Source organism: Leptonychotes weddellii, chromosome 4 (assembly GCF_054177405.1).
Source record: "Leptonychotes weddellii isolate Sample4059 chromosome 4, ASM5417740v2, whole genome shotgun sequence".
Classification (NCBI taxonomy): domain Eukaryota; kingdom Metazoa; phylum Chordata; class Mammalia; order Carnivora; family Phocidae; genus Leptonychotes; species Leptonychotes weddellii.
Genome location: NC_138372.1, coordinates 134,587,548 through 134,603,268, shown reverse-complemented (window position 1 = coordinate 134,603,268; position 15,721 = coordinate 134,587,548). Strand labels below are relative to the sequence as shown.

Below are 15,721 nucleotides of genomic sequence, written 5' to 3'. Positions count from 1 at the left end.
ATTTACCCTTGACCTGGGGCAATGACCAAATGGGGTGACATCTGTGATGCGATTTGGCCATCCGCAGCTCCATGTTTGGTTGTCCCTCTTCGGAACAGAGAGAATCTTGTGTCTCTGTCCAGAAGACCTGATGATTTCCTCGTGAATGCCAACTGACTTACACCAGCCAGTTGTGCCATAAACTTTTCTTTTTTAAAATTCTTGATTTGATCCTGACTTTGGATTTTTGTAAGTTCTCGGGAAATGATGGGCTCCAATTTGTTGGAAGAAAGGGGCAGTTGGACTACCAAATGTCTTCCCTCCTTTCCTTTGAAACTAATATAGTCATTTCCATAGGGTAGTATTTACCTAAGTTGAGATAGTCTTAAAAGTCTTGGAGTTTCAATTTTGAGACTTGCCTTATCTCCAGTTTTATACCTAAAATCTCCAGTGAGTTGAGCAAACCTGGAGATACTCAGCTTTTGAGTTATGTTAGTATTTTTGCCCTACTAGTGGTTGATGTTTATTGGCCACCCCTAGCATTCAAATCATGGTAGAAAATTTAAATTTATTCAAGACTCTTAGTTAGAGGGCTCAGTTCATAGTTTATTCACACCAGAAAGAATTTTAAATGTTGCTTAATTTAAAATTGCTGTCCAGAGCAAATGGACATTTACCTAATGAGAATGTTTGGTTTAGGCTTAAACAAAACTGTATATATATTCATTCTAGATTTCAACTCTTGCCAAAACCTGACTGCTGAAGCTTGTTGGGAATGGGTTGCCAGTGAGCAAGAACTTCTGCCATTGCAGTGAACAAATGGTTCTTCAAAATAAATGGATAATAGTTTCATTAAAAAACCATTTTCTGATTTCTAAAGATTACTTGTATTAATTGGAAGGTGACGTCTTAGCCAGCACATTGGTAGCTGTTTAGTTGCCGAGCTGTCAGTGGGAGTGTGCAGAATTGAGCACTGGGATAGCATGGTGGTTAAAAGCCCATTTGAGGCATGATCTGAACAACCACTATATCTTAGAATTCCTCCAAATCTTTGAATTTGGGCTGTTTGTCCAGCAGTGGGGTACAGGGACGGGCAGATCTGGCTCCTTCATATCAGTATCTCCCAATCTCTTGATGTGACCCGGGCTGTAGGTGTTTATCCTAAGATCATGTTTCCTGGGTCTGTGTAGGTCCACCCTTGTTCTCTAGCAGGGAAGTAGCAAGGAATTCGTACCTCCCCTAGAAACTCAAGAATGTGAGGGAGACATCATTAGGGCAGCAATTTTGCTAACTCTGGCTGGAATGTTGGTGGCTTTTGTGGCTGGTGGAGAAATTTGGTTCTCTCCTAGTTGTATAATGTTATCGACAATAGTGGTAGTAATGGTGGTTGAAGAGTCAGTCATTTTAACCATTTGCAATTAGAGATAAAGTTTTGACAATAAAAGATGGGTAATATCACTTAGGCCTTTGCTCAGTTTCATTTAACAGAAACCTCCAGGATAAGAGTAGCTTAAATTTAAAAAGTTCAGTTTCCACACACAAAAGGAAAAAGTTCAATGATAGGCAGTCCAGGGCTTAATAAGTGTCCCACAGTGTCTTCAGAGCCTGAGATTCCTATCTGCTCCACCATTCTAGTGCATAGCTTTCATATTCAAAGTTACTTCATGGTCCAAGATGACAGTTGAAGTTCAACCATCACATCCCAGCCGCAGGCCAAAAGAAAGAAGAAAGCTAGAAGGGAAAAAAAGGGCTTCTCCCAGCTGGATGAGCTCCCTTTAAGCAGCCTTCCCAGAAGTCCCAAACAACATTTCTCTTGATTTTTCATTGGCCAGAACACACCCACACGTGGCTTCCAAGGAGACTAGGAAATGTAGTCTTACTCAATAAAGCATATGATCGTTTTTTGGTTAGGCAACAACTAGCCTAGGGTTTTAAGGCATGGACCCAATCTTATCACTTACACCTCCTCTTCCCTGAAGGTGTCCTAACCCTGAGAGCTCCTCACAGAGAGCACAGTTAGCTCTAAGGGAAAACAAGTGTCCCTAAAGTGATGGTGGAGAAGCACAGGACCGCCAGTAAAAGCTTGACTGGAGAAACATGCTGAAGCTCGGAAGACAAGCCTTTCTCGCTCTCCCTCCAGGAAATGTCTGGGATCTATATAGCACACTCTGATCTAGGGACTTCAGTGTAGAAACAAAGGTTAAACTGAAAGTGCATATTAAGGGAAGTGTTGACCAGTAAGGCAAATGGTAACTTTGACCAAGCAGATTAGGAACCCCTCCTCCTGGGAGAAGGTGGGAGGTAGAAGGTAGAAGATACCATCTGGATCTTAGTTTTCCTCCTGCAGGTGTTCTTGTTAGGCTGTATGTGTATCTAGATTAAGATACTTACAGAGGTATAAATAATCCCATTATTGTGTATACAGTAATATTCTGTATCTTTATAGATTCCCTGTGTATATATAATACACTGCATAGTCTTATAACTCTGAGCTCTGCAATCTATGGGCCCTTAAGGATTAAGGTGTGCTGAGATATTGGGCCCGGGGCAGCCAAAGCCTACAGCAGCCTCACTTCTGTACAAGAGCAGACTCTTCTGTTTACCCCAATGTGGTCCACAATTTCAGTGTGGGCTCTGGTCCCCCTAAGTGCTATAAATTAGTTTATTCTAGGCAATCTCATGGTATGTGTCACAAGAATATCACTTTCATTGTCATTTATCAGTGATGGAAAATAAGTAAAAACTCATGTTAGTTGTAGGCATAAAACCATACTTACTCTGACTGAAATGAAGTGCTGACCTGGGCTCTTAATCAGTGGATAGAGGTAAGAACTAGTCAGGCTCACCACAGTGAAGAACTGAAACCTCCTTAGCCTCCAGATCAAACATCTTTAATGAGATAGAGGAAAAGATCAGGTTATTCCAAGAAATTACAGTTGACTCTTGAACAATCCACTGGTTAGGGGTGCTGATGATTAACATGTATTTTGTATGTTGTATGTATTATCTACTGTATTCTTACAATAAAGTAAGCTAGACAAAAGAAAATGTTATTAAGAAAATCATAAGGAAGAGAAAACATATTTACAGTGCTGTATCATCAGAAAAAATCCACATGTAAGTGGACCCATGAAGATCAAACCCATTTTTTAAGAGTCAACTATATAGCATCATGATATTTGTTTTTGTTTTTTTTTAAAGATTTTATTTATTTATTTGACAGAGAGAGACAATGAGAGAGGGGACACAAGCAGGCAGAGTGGGAGAGGGAGAAGCAGGCTCCCCACTGAACAGAGAGCCCGATGTGGGGCTCGATCCCAGGACCCTGGGATCATGACCTGAGCCGAAGGCAGACGCTTAACGACTGAGCCACCCAGGCGCCCCTAGCATCATGATATTTGTGATATTTTCTGTGATAAAAAACAAAACCAAAAGCAATATTTCACTACTTGGATGTTTCCAGTGGGGTTTTGTGAAGCCGTGCCGTTCAAATGATATCTTTTGCCTCACACCTAAAACATTCTTCATTGTTCATTATTTAACACTGATCTTTATTCCGCAGATGGGCAAAATGGTAAACTACATGAATGTTAACAGTTGAGTTCCTTTCATGGACCAAGCCTTGAGTGCCCAATAACCTCATGTATTATTTTGCTTCCTAAAGGTAGATTACAGAACAAATATGTCTTCTAAAAAGTATGCTCGGGAAGACACTCAGAAGCCAGTTCAGGCTCTGTGGATGTGGAGTGGTCTATGACTGGGTCATGGCACCAAATTACACAGCTTCTTTTGAGAGTATGTGTGGTCTGCAAGTGTGGACCATAGATAAAGCTAAAATATAGAGACACACACACACATATATTTAGCTCTCTTACAGAGATTTCTCAAGCTTAACAAATGACCTAGTATGTAGAAAGTTAATTAATGTTATCATTATTATTATATTTTTTGGATAGATTTTTGAAAGTTACATTAATTTTTGACTGGTGATAGAAATGATAGTTCAAATGAGCCTCTAGTAAGGGACATCGTTCATTCATTAAGGAGTTGTGACTTTTGGGACATCTATCATTTGCTAGGTGCTGTGGTTGGCACTCAGAATACAGACTTAAATAGGAAAGTCTTTGTAAAAGAGAAGACTTGCTAAAATCATTGCAGCACAATATGGGAAGTATCATTAGAGATTTGAGTATCAGGCTGAGGAGGAGAAAGTAGAGCTCCTTCACACAAAAGTGACATTCCCTTGAGTTTTTAGTGAGCCATTCACCCTGATTTGTAATCTCTCACATCGGTGAGGTGGGTTGCCAAGTTAGTGTGCAAAGTGTGATTACAAAAAGATACATGCACCCATATGTTTATTGCAGCATTATTTACAATAGCCAAATTATGGAAGCAGCCCAAGTGTCCATGGATAGATGGACAGATAAAGATGTGGTATATAGATACACAGACACACACACACACACACACACACACATTGGAATATTACTCAGCCATAAAACAGAATGAACTCTTGCCATTTGCGACAACATAGATGGATCTAGAGGGTTTAATGCTAAGTCAAAAAAGTCAGAGACAAGTACCATATGATTTCACTCATATGTGGAATTTAAGAAACAAAACACACGAACAAAGAAGAAAGAGACAAACCAAAAAATAGACTCTGAACTACGGAGAACAAACTGGTGGTTGCCAGGGGGTGGGGGAGGCGATGGGTGAAATAGATGAAGGGGATCAAAAATACACTTATGACCGGCACTGAGTAATGTATAGAATTGATGAATCACTATATTGTACACCTGAAACTAATATAACTACAACTGAATTAATTAAAAAAATAAAAATAATAAATAGAAAAAAACAGAATAAAATAAAAGACAGTGTTGCATGAACTCTCCCTAATAGTATGGGACATGTTAATGCAAATAGAGAAGGAGAGGAGCCAGCAACGTAGGGTGAGGTTTCAAAAAAAAAAAAAACCCAAAACCAAAAATCCAGAAAAATTTGCCTATTTTTCTCAATTATGGAGAAGATTTATCTTGAATATCATTAAGTGGTGTTGTACGATGTGCAGTTATGATATTGCTTTCTTGGGGCACCTGGGAGGCTCACTCAGTTAAGTGTCTGACTCTTGATTTCAGCTCAGGTCTGGAGCTCAGGGTTGTGAGTTCAAGCCCCGTGTTGGGCTCCACGCCGGGTGTTGTGCCTACTTAAAAAAAGAAAAGATATTGCTTTCTTGATATCTGGAAAATTATGATCTTATGCGGGGCCAAAGCGTTTGCCATGGGAGGTGAGGGAAGCGTGTTCACTTATGTGCCCTAAAGAGCAGTGGCAATGGGTTTCTCATCTACTGGATCGCAGTGGAAGGGTTAATGTGTTAGTGCTGACCCAGGGCTGGAAGATGAAAACCAGTAGGCTGGGATATTTTTTTTATTGTGTTGACACAGATGCATTTTCATGAAGATTTATAAGAAACTTTTAATTTTTCAAAATACTCTACCTCTTGCTTTTCAAATTCCATTTTACTTATGTATGTGTCATCTACACTACAACCTCGCTGGGGGAGAACAACAACAAAAAATATTTCTCTTTTCTTTGAGGTTTTACATTCACGTGGAACATTTTTACTGAGTCAATAAATCCTTGCTTACCAGTGAGGGTTCCCCAGAGGCACCGATCTTCAGAAAATTTTCTGAAATTTGGGCAAACCAGTAATCATTCAGGAAGAGCGAGCAAACAAAGGAAACCTATTACCTTTCAAGAGAAGCAGGAGGTTTTGCATGATAATATCACCACTACCAACAATCATAAAAAACAGCAACCATGAGAGACCCTTGCTCTGGGACAGAAGCAATGCCTAGTGCTTTCCATACTTGCTGTGCCTCCCCCATTTCCTCCTCTCTACTGTACTATTCCCAACATACAGACAGGAAAACTGAGGTTCAGAGAGGTCAAATAAAATGCCTGTGGATACAGCCAGAAAAACAAACAAACAAACAAAAAAAGCAAAGCTGGGACCCATACCAGGCAATCTGATCTCAAAGTCCACAGCAATCTTAACCACTGTGTAATATTGTCTCACAAACATCCCCAGAATCTGCTCCATCTCTTATCACCGACAAAGCCTTGGATTTGCTGGGAGAGAAAAAATGCTTGAAATCTAACTGGGCTCCTCTAGTATCTGTTTTGACAGCCGAAATTAATTGTCCATTTTCTGAGCACTTTTTGGCAGCGCGCTGTAATGACCCGAACTGCCGTCCCCTTCCTTTTCAGCTTGGCAGGTCTCCCCGGTGTCGGGCTGACAGGGAGTGGGGTGGGCCTCGCACTCCAGCCATGGTGCCTGGCAGGGTTGCAGGCTTTGATGAGAAAGGAAGTGATTGTTCTCCCTCCCTGGAGTTGCTGAGACTGATGGTGGGCATTTTCAGACTCTCTGATTAGAATGAAAGCCTCACAAAGCTGATTAAACCAAATGTGATAATTGAGTGGAGCCTATCTCCCATCTTTGTGTTTGTCTTGCCAAAGTGAGACCAACTGTCTTTCTCACTCTCCACCTCAGCGCCCTCCCAGGGAAGGGAGAGAGGTCCTTCCTCTGCACTTTCCCTCAGTGCTGACCAGAAGAGGGAGCAACTTCAGCTGGAAGGTGAGAAGTGTTCAGGCACATGTCAGAATGAGCACCCATCTGTAAGTGTGCTCATGCTTTCCTGACTAAAAACATTTGTTAAATTGAAAAATGCTTCTGAGAACAGAAAATTATCAATATTTTTTTCCTTGTAGCTATGAGCTTCTAAGTACCGTTTTGGGCAAATTTATGTTGAGGCAAGCAGAAGCTGCCCCCCAAAGTGCATTTAATAATTACTTGAGCAAGCCCTTAATATCTTTGATACTGTTATTGTCGAGGTATGCATGTGCTAGGGTTTGAACTGCAGAAAGCATTGAGTCCTAAGTGCAAGGTACTTACAGGATAAAATGTGAAAGAGATTTTGTGGATAAACACCATGATTTCCACCTCCCCTCTTTATTTTCTCTGTGTTTCTCTCTTGTAAATAATGAAGGATGCAAATAAATGGGGAGGTCAGTGTTTGGCTTTGGATAGGAATATTTTCTCCCCTGATTCTTCACCATCATTCCAGGCAAAGGTAACCTGAACTTCAAGTTGGGTTTTAATTAGGAGGAGAAAAGTAAATTGGAACTGTGAAGGGGAGGTGATTCTTCTAGGTGGGGACTGCCCGAAGAAGAAACCGAGAGGAAAATGAATGAAGAAAAAAGTCACCCTTGGCTGCTTGATATTGGATGGAACAAAGAATTTGGATCAAGTAGACTTTCAGCAAACTATAGGAAGAGGAGAATGAATTTGATGCTAAAGGCTGGGGAAATATTGAGGCTGGAATAAAGAGAAAGGAGATGATGATGCTGGCATGCTCAGATATCAGTGGAGCATTCAAAGCAGTGGATCCTGCTTGCGGGGGAATGGAGAAGGAAGAGGGGGTGTCAAGTAAGAGGGAGGCCACATGTGCTGATTGGCCAGGGAAGGTCCCAGTTTATACCTGCTGAAACTAATTACTAGCTCTCTTGTTCACTGTCCAGGTGTCCTGGCTTGGATGGTAAATTATATAGTCCCCTTAATCTTAGTTTACATATGGTTCATGGTCAAGGGATAAATGAAATACTTAGCTACACATATGGAGGGGGAGGGATAGATTTTGGAGAGATTGCTATAAAACAAGCAAACAAAGAAAGCAGGATGACTAGAACAGTGAAAAGTCACCTCACTGGAGATCTCCTGTCACAAGGGGACATGAGGGGGACCATAAGGGAGCAATGCATTGCTCCATGTGATAGCAAGACCTCTAGGGACAATGGATATTTATTCAATGAAAATATTGAGCCAATAATACATACTTGGGAGGAGGATGAAGTTGTGCACAGGTGGAGGAAGCAGAACGTGATGTGAAGAAGTCGAGATCAAAGCCTGAGAGGGAGCTCCTGGAAGCAGAATTGATTTTCCAGAGAAAAGATGTATGGGAGGAAGTGTGGAGGGCTCTGTGGATTCTCGCTCTTGGCTGAGCCAGAAATAGGGGGCAGAGGAGTCAATAGAGAGACAATGGTTTGTGGGACGAAAGAGACACACAGTAGATGAAGCTTCAAGAACAGAGGCGCGGAGAAGATCTTGCTTGCAGTGTGTGCTAGGCGCCGTGCAAGGCATGAGACAGAGTTGAGTGATGCATGGCGGTAGCCCTCACAGCGTTCACAGTCTGGAACTCTAAGACAATCACTGATACTCAGTTACAAATCAAAGGGATGATGTTAGAGGAGTACAGTCAGGAAGGGCTTAATCCTGCTTGAAGGTGGGATGAAGGTCCTGGGGGGCAGGGGTCAAATTGTTGGAGATGACTGATGGGGTCCTCAAAGAAAGATTAGGAATTTTCTAGTTGTGGGAGTGGCAGAAGGGAGGATGAGACATTATGCCAGGTGGAGCCATCAGGATGAGCACGTGCAGGGAGGTGCAACTGGAGCACAGGGTATCTGTTGGGTTAAGACCACAGATGAGGGCACGTGAAGAGCATCCTGAGTTCAAAGCTGGTGCATGTCACTTTTGTCCCGCAGCTCACCATGAAGAGTTGTTAGAGAAGGGGAGTGTTTCACAAGTGAACTCTGAGCATTGCACGGAAGGACAGAATGAAGGAAGGTGAGACTGGAACAAGGGAGAGGGTGAACCATGAGAGAACTCTTCATGGTGAAAGGACCGGAGAGTAGCAGAGGGAACTAAGGGACACCTGCACTGTCGGTTCATCTGTTCGCAAGGTATGCAGGGCGATTTGGATGTAGAAGGCGAGGGAGAGAGAAGACGCAAATATTTTGATTATGAGGAAATCTTTGAGAGGGTGGTGAAAGGAGGCAGCTCCAGAAACAGAGCTTCAGGGAGGTGAGAAGCGAGTTTGGTGAAAGAAAGCAGAGATGGGTGGGGAGAGTCTAAGGCTGGAGGGGCTGAGATGGGGTGACAGTGTGGTGGGGAAACGGGGAGGAGAAGGGTGGGGGCAGGCATGCTGCCAAGGCTGGAGGAAAGTGGTTAGTTTTATTTCCTGAGATGGATGGGGGGACCCTGGGTATATTTGGTTTTGATGGGGTTGTAGCAACAGAAGGAAAAAGCTGATGAAGAATGAGGGAGATTTCTGTGCTCACTAGAGAAAGCAAACAGCTCCAGCCAAAGTTACAGCTCTGGTACGAGGCTTACCACCAGCAGGTACTCTAATTCTTGCAGATGATAGTGGTGAGTTCAATTTTGGTGGAAATTGGCGGGGAGGCAGGAGAAGAAACATGGCTGAAGAGGCAGAGAGCTGCCAGGGACAACATGAACTGCTGTGTGTTTGACGAAGGGACTGAGGTATTAATAGAGCTACCAGTAGAGAAGGAAAGAGAAAGCGAGAGAATGTAGGGAGTCATGTGGGTGCAGAGACACGGGAGAAGACAAGAAAACCAGAAAGCAAGTTTAGGGTGGTGGTGAGAGTTTGTTGTCTTTGCCACCTGACATTCATACCTACTTCTTGACGTGAGAATGTCCTGAATTTGTTTTGGGGAAACCACCCTTATTCAATGTTTGGCTCAAGTGCTTAGTGTTCAGTTGACTCCACTGAGCCCAGCACTGGAATGTGAGGCTGGGTCCAGAATCTTACACATTGTATTTCACCCCCGGGCGTAATGGCTTGTACATGGGTATGCACTGTACTCATGTCAGAGCTAGGGAAGCTCAATTCTGGGATTCATTATTGAGCTACTGAGGGAGAGGACCCTTCCATCCTTCCTTCCTTCCTTCCTTCCTTCCTTCCTTCCTTCCTTCCTTCCCTCCCTCCCTCCCTCCCTCCCTCCCTCCCTCCTTCCTTCCTTCCTTTCTTTTAAAGATTTATTTATTAATATTAGAGAGAAAGAGAGCCACGGGGTGGTGGGGCAGAGGAAGAGGGAATCTTAAGCAGACTCTGTGCTGACCGTGGAGCCCCACGTGGGGCTTGATCTCATGACCCCGAGATCATGACATAAGCCAAAACCAAGAGTCCAATGTTTAACCGAATGAGCCACTGGGGCATTCCAAGACCCTTTCTTTAATGCTAGACTAGAACTGAGAAGGATATAAGCTGGAGTGGCAACAGACACTTTACAGCCTTGAGGGGAGAGCCTATCAGAGAATATGGACAACATAGTGGAGCGCACAATTTATAGCGAGAGAAACTGGGTCTTCATGATACCCTCTGGGCTCCATGCCTGAAGCTGGGCCAGCACTAGATTTTCAGTTGCATGAGCAATAGACCGATTCTCTTCCAGTTATGCCATTTGGATTGGGTTTTCTTCCTTGCCATAGAAAAAACTACATCTGATGAAGGATGTAAAGGGATATAGGTGACTGAAGAGAGGAGAGGGTTGAGTGTAGGAATGGAAGAGAGGCAGGAGCAAAGAGATTATTGGAGGTTATAAAAATAAGGCTGGTTGGGATGAGAGGAAAGGCTGATCTGACCGGGACTAGCTAGACATTTATATATGAAGGGCATCCTTGGCGTATAGTATATTTCCCTAGTGGATATCGGCCTAGGAGTTGAAGCTGCCCTGGGGATTCAAATTTTTCCTCTCATGTCCACAAAGACAACAGCTTGTGGTGATATTTACACTCGGGAATACTAATAGAAGCCCATTCATTCACTCATTCATTTGCCCAGTGAAAGTTTATTTGCATCTGCAAAACACTATGGTAAGAATCAGGAGGCAAAGACGCGGTCTTCTGCGTAGAAGTGCTTTAATGAGACAGGGTGGCAGTCAGAGGTCATTACAGCACTGGGTCGTCGGCAGACCGGGGCTAAGTGCAGGAGTTTGAGCTCAGAGGGAGCCAGAGAGAGGTATCTGCATGGCCATAATAAGTTAATAGAAGTAGTGCAGCGAGCGGATGCGTCAGATGACTGCTGGTTTGGCCCTGGCGGTCTAGGTGAGCTTTGTTCTCTCTTGGAGTCTCGGTCCCACACTGGAAAAGAGGAACCAGATGAGCATGGTTCTGTCTGTTTTCCTGTTCTGTTTCTCTTAATGCAAGTGGACACTTGCTTATTCACTGTGTTAACCTCTGGTTATTGTAGGATGCTGTTCACTGAGGCAGTCAGATGGGGATTTTGAAAGTCTTCTTGACTTTCACAAACTGCTTGCATTCAGTACAGTTGCTGCTGGTTTTTTTAGTCAGTATACTGACTGTTTTGCCCACCTGGGAAGAACAGGCTCACCCTGCTTGACTCTCCGGACAGTGTGTCTGAGCAGCTACAACACATATTTGATGCAATGAAAAAGCAATTTTTGTCCTTAAAATAAACAAATTTTCTCCTTCTGTAAGCCTGTCCAGATGATCAAAAGCCAGATAAGACCTTCAAACAAATTCCCTTTTACCATTTGCAATGTAAAGAACTCCTTGATTCCGAGTGAACCCTCCCCTTTCATTAATGGAAGCGCAGTTCTTATCTTGATGTATGTGTAGCTGGTGCTTCTTCAGTTCTGACAACAGGAAAAGTGAGCCACGGAACAAAATGGAGCCCTGAAAAATTGCTGTCCTGATACCACTGAAATTTCTCCTTCTTTCAAGCCCACTCCACCCATGTGTCATGTTTGAGAAATGAAGAGCATGAGAGGTATCTGTAAAGTTGACAAGTCCGCAAAGCTTTTTTTCTTTTAAACAGCCTGTGATCACTGAGTCACTGGCCAGGCTGGAACACTCTTCTAGGTATAGTGACAGTTAACTGGATGGACCAGACACTCTTTTGCCCTTCAGAAGCTTCTAACCAAACACGGGCAAAAACAATTAGAAGAAGAAATGAAGTTCAAGAGCTGCAGAGTCTGAGGATCTGTGGACTCAGAGGCAGTGGCTACAGCTTCCGGCCCACGTGCCATTCTTCGAGTGCGTGATAAGCAGAAAAAAATGTACGATTGCGATTCTCTTGTTCTCCTCCTGCTTTCAGGGGAGTGAAAAATAAAAATAAATTTTCCCATGGAGGGGAGCCTTGCCTGTCTAAACTGTGCAGCATGGCAATCATGTGGGTGCCGAGTTCCGGGCGGTGTTCAGTGATGAGCGTGGCACCGGACCCACCACCACTCATGATGGAGCAGCAAGCTGTAGCTGGACCAGATCTCCAGACATCGCAATGAAGCTACAGGTAGTTGATTTGTTCGTCATGTCATCCAGGATGATTAGAAGCCAAGGACCATGAAATAATGCTTGCTCAAGTCCTTTTGGCTAGATCGTCAGACAACTTTGTCTTTAATCAGTTTGGAGCAGGCCAGGGCCACAGAAAGGACGAAGTAGATGACAGGCTCCATCATGATAAGGCAGCTAAGGTTGTCTGAATAGCCACCAAAACTCCCTCATGGGAAGATATCCAGGGCATGTAAAGGTGTTATGTGTCAGGGTCTCCTGCTGACTTTGTGTGGGGGACATGGGCTCTGGCATGGTCACCCTTCTCGTTTGCAAGGTCTATGACCAGGACCCTGATAACCTTTAGCATAGTACCTTCCCCAAAGTCCCAGACACCTGGCCAAATATCATCTTCTTCATCCACTGGTTGGTGGAGATCATTAATAATGGAGTACTCTTATTTGCTCCTGAAACTTCAAGCTGAGTACTCTGATAGACAGTGACCCAAGTGTTAGGGAATGCATGTTTGGGTACCCCTAAATCCATACGTTGAAGTCCTAGTCCCCAAAGGGATGGTATTTGGAGATAAGGCCTTTAGGAAGCAATTAGGCCATGAAGCTGGAGTCCTCATGATGGTATTAGTGCCCTTATAAGAAGAGACATGAAAGAGCTTGCTTCATTCACCATGACCCGTCATCCTTCTCTGCCGCGTGAGGATACAGCAAAAAGGCATCCATCCACAAACCAGGATGTGGGCTCTTACCAGGAACTGAGTTGGCCAGCACTTTGACTTGGGACTTCTCAGCCTCTAGACTGTTAGAGATAAATGTTCATTGCCTAAGCCACACAGTCTATAGTATTTTTGTTATAGCAGTTCAAACTAAGACACCTGAGCCACCTCATCTCGGTCTGCTTGTCTCCATTTCCCTGGCCAGTTCAATACTAACTTCTATAAGCTGGTGGTCTGCCTGGTCCCTATTTCTTACCTCACATTTTTAAAAACGATTTTATTTATTTATTTATTTGAGAGAGAGTGAGAGTGTACAAGGAGGAGCAGAGGGAGAGGGACACAGAGACTCTGTGCTGAGCGGAGAGCCCAAGGCGGGGCTGGATCTCAGGACCCCAAGATCATGACCTGAGCCAAAATCAAGAGTCAGACGGTGCTCAATCGACTGAGCCACTCAGGCACCACACTTATCTCACATTTTTATGTTGGGTTTTGCTTCATCCACCAGCGTAGGCAACTGGTAGTACTGAGTTCTGACTGAGCCAAACCTCACCCAGGAAACCCTCAATGCCAATGCAAGATGGCAGCATGTGACCCATGTCATGCTTCTAACACTGTTGCCATCAGGTGGATAAAGTTGCTCACCAGAAGAACAAGAGCACCAGCTCCTACAAAGAATAGATTCCCAGCAATGTCAACACAACATCTACAACATTCCACCCCATGGGCTCAAGGTACCCATCAACAAAATTCACCCTCTAAGAACTCTTCATGGGAATTCCTTGTCTGAGCAGTTCAGTGCCAAATCCTGTCTGAAAGCTTCCTCTGCTAGAGCACAGGGAAAGGAGTGGATGAAATGGAATTTCTGGAGGATGAGAGTAACAAGAACACCCTTGTCTCAGAAAATCCATGGTATCAGGATGCTATGAAGAGAAGGATTTCATGAAAGAGGCCAAGAAGGAGGCCTGAGGGAGGACATCCTCTCCCTTAGTTTACTTAGCTTTCACTCTGGATCCATTTCCTTCCTACCCCCACCCCTTAAAGCCAGTAGAATATTTCCATCTAGGACTTTTCCCACCCAAGAGTCTACTGCTAAGTACCCACGATTCAGATGGCCTGATCTGAGCCCAGACTGTGGTCAAGAGAAAACAAAGACGAGGACGATCGATTCTTAGCAAGTAGAACCACAAGGTCACCCCTGACTTTCTCTCTCATGTACCATCTCCATCTGTTTCCTTGGCTCTCCTATGTTCCCTTCCCTTTCTCTTCTACCTCAGCTTCAAGGCTAGATGTTGGAGGCGTTATTCCCATTGTTGAGTTCTCCCCTAAGTTCTGCTCTGAACTCTCATTTTCCTCTGGAGACTTTCCCACTCTGTTGAGGCCATCATCCTATTTTACCTCCTTCCTCCTGGCAGCCAGAAAGTGGGGGGAAACTGCCTTGATCTCTAAGCCCCTGGGGAAGATCCCCCTCCTCCTCTTCCCTTGCTCATTACAACCATAAAATAGGAAAAGGAATGCATTGTTAGCTAAAAAGAGTAACATTTTCCCCAGGGTGGGGGGAGCGTGGTCAGAGGATTTCTGTCAATTTCTCTTTTTCTTCCATCGCTGGGGCTGTTTCTCTACCTCTTGTTTTCCTGGTCTGCCACTCAGTTTTGGTTTTGCACCGAATTTGTTGCTTTTTGAAAAGGTGATGCTGTTCTGTGAGCCAAAACCAAACAGAAAGAAACGGAACTAAAGCGCTCAGACTCCCCTTTTGCTTTTTTTTTTTTTTTAAAGATTTTATTCATTTATTTGAGAGAGAGAGAATGAGAGAGAAAGAACACATGAGAGGGGATAGGGTCAGAGGGCGAAGCAGACTCCCTGCCGAGCAGGGAGCCCGATGCGGGACTCAATCCAGGGACTCGATCCAGGGATTCGATCCAGGGATTCGATCCAGGGATTCCAGGATCATGACCTGAGCCGAAGGCAGTCGCTTAACCGAGCCACCGAGGCGCCCCCCTCTTTTGCTTTCATTCAATACACCTTTATCAAGCAGCTAGTCTGTGCCGTGCACTGTGTGGGGAGGGACACAGCAGCACGTATTGCTTCCTCCCTGCAGGGAGCTGAGCCAGATGGGAGCTAAGGAATGGCCACCCTTTGGGGGGGGGGGCAGGGAGGAAAGCTGGAGGGAAGTGCTAAAAGTGGCTGACAAGGACCACAACAATGGGAAGTGGGCTGGGATCATTTTCTGTGACATGTAACTCTTCAAAGCTCCGCTGGGAGTACTGAAATTTTCAGTTTAAGGAAAACTGCCTTTGCCCAGTGGGGCATAGCCATTGAGACGCACATTTGTATAACTTTTGTGGCTTATTCTAAAGCAAGTGGTTCTCAACCAGAAGTTTGCCTGCCCTTCCCCCACCCCTTTTCAGGGACATTTATTCATGTCCGGAGGCATTTTTGATTGTCACAATTGGGGTGGGGAAGTCATGGGGGCGGGGAAGGAAGGATGATCGTTACTGGCATTGAGTAGGTAGAGATCAGGGATGAGGTAGACATCCTTCAGTACACAGCCTCCCACAACCAAGAATCATCAGGCCCAAACTGTCACTAGTGCTGAGGCTGAGAAGCCCTGTCCTAAAGGACACTAACTGTGCAATGAAAGCGATAACTAACACTGCCAAGCACTTGCCACGTGTCAGGAATCATTCTTAGGGTTTTACATGTGTTATCTCATTTATTTCTCACAGCTGATTACAAGATAGGTTCTATAATCATCACCATTGTTTTGTTTTGTTTTGTTTTGTTTTTTGAAGAGTGAATCCTGGAGAGATTCAGACTTTTGCTGAAAGCAAGGCTGGAAAGCAGCTGGGTTAGGATCTGACCTG

The 15,721-nt window shown here is 44.2% G+C and overlaps 1 long non-coding RNA gene across 1 annotated transcript in view; it reads right to left on the bottom strand.

The window, feature by feature from the left end:
• Window positions 1-2,784: 2,784 nt before the first annotated feature.
• Window positions 2,785-15,721, bottom strand: part of LOC145721144 (uncharacterized) — a 58,584-nt gene continuing 45,647 nt past the window's right edge. Inside the window, exons 2-3 of the long non-coding RNA XR_014144608.1 lie at window positions 5,631-5,671; window positions 2,785-2,868 (exon numbers count right to left, since the gene is read on the bottom strand). This is a non-coding gene — a long non-coding RNA (uncharacterized LOC145721144). The remainder of the gene's footprint in view (window positions 2,869-5,630; window positions 5,672-15,721) is intronic.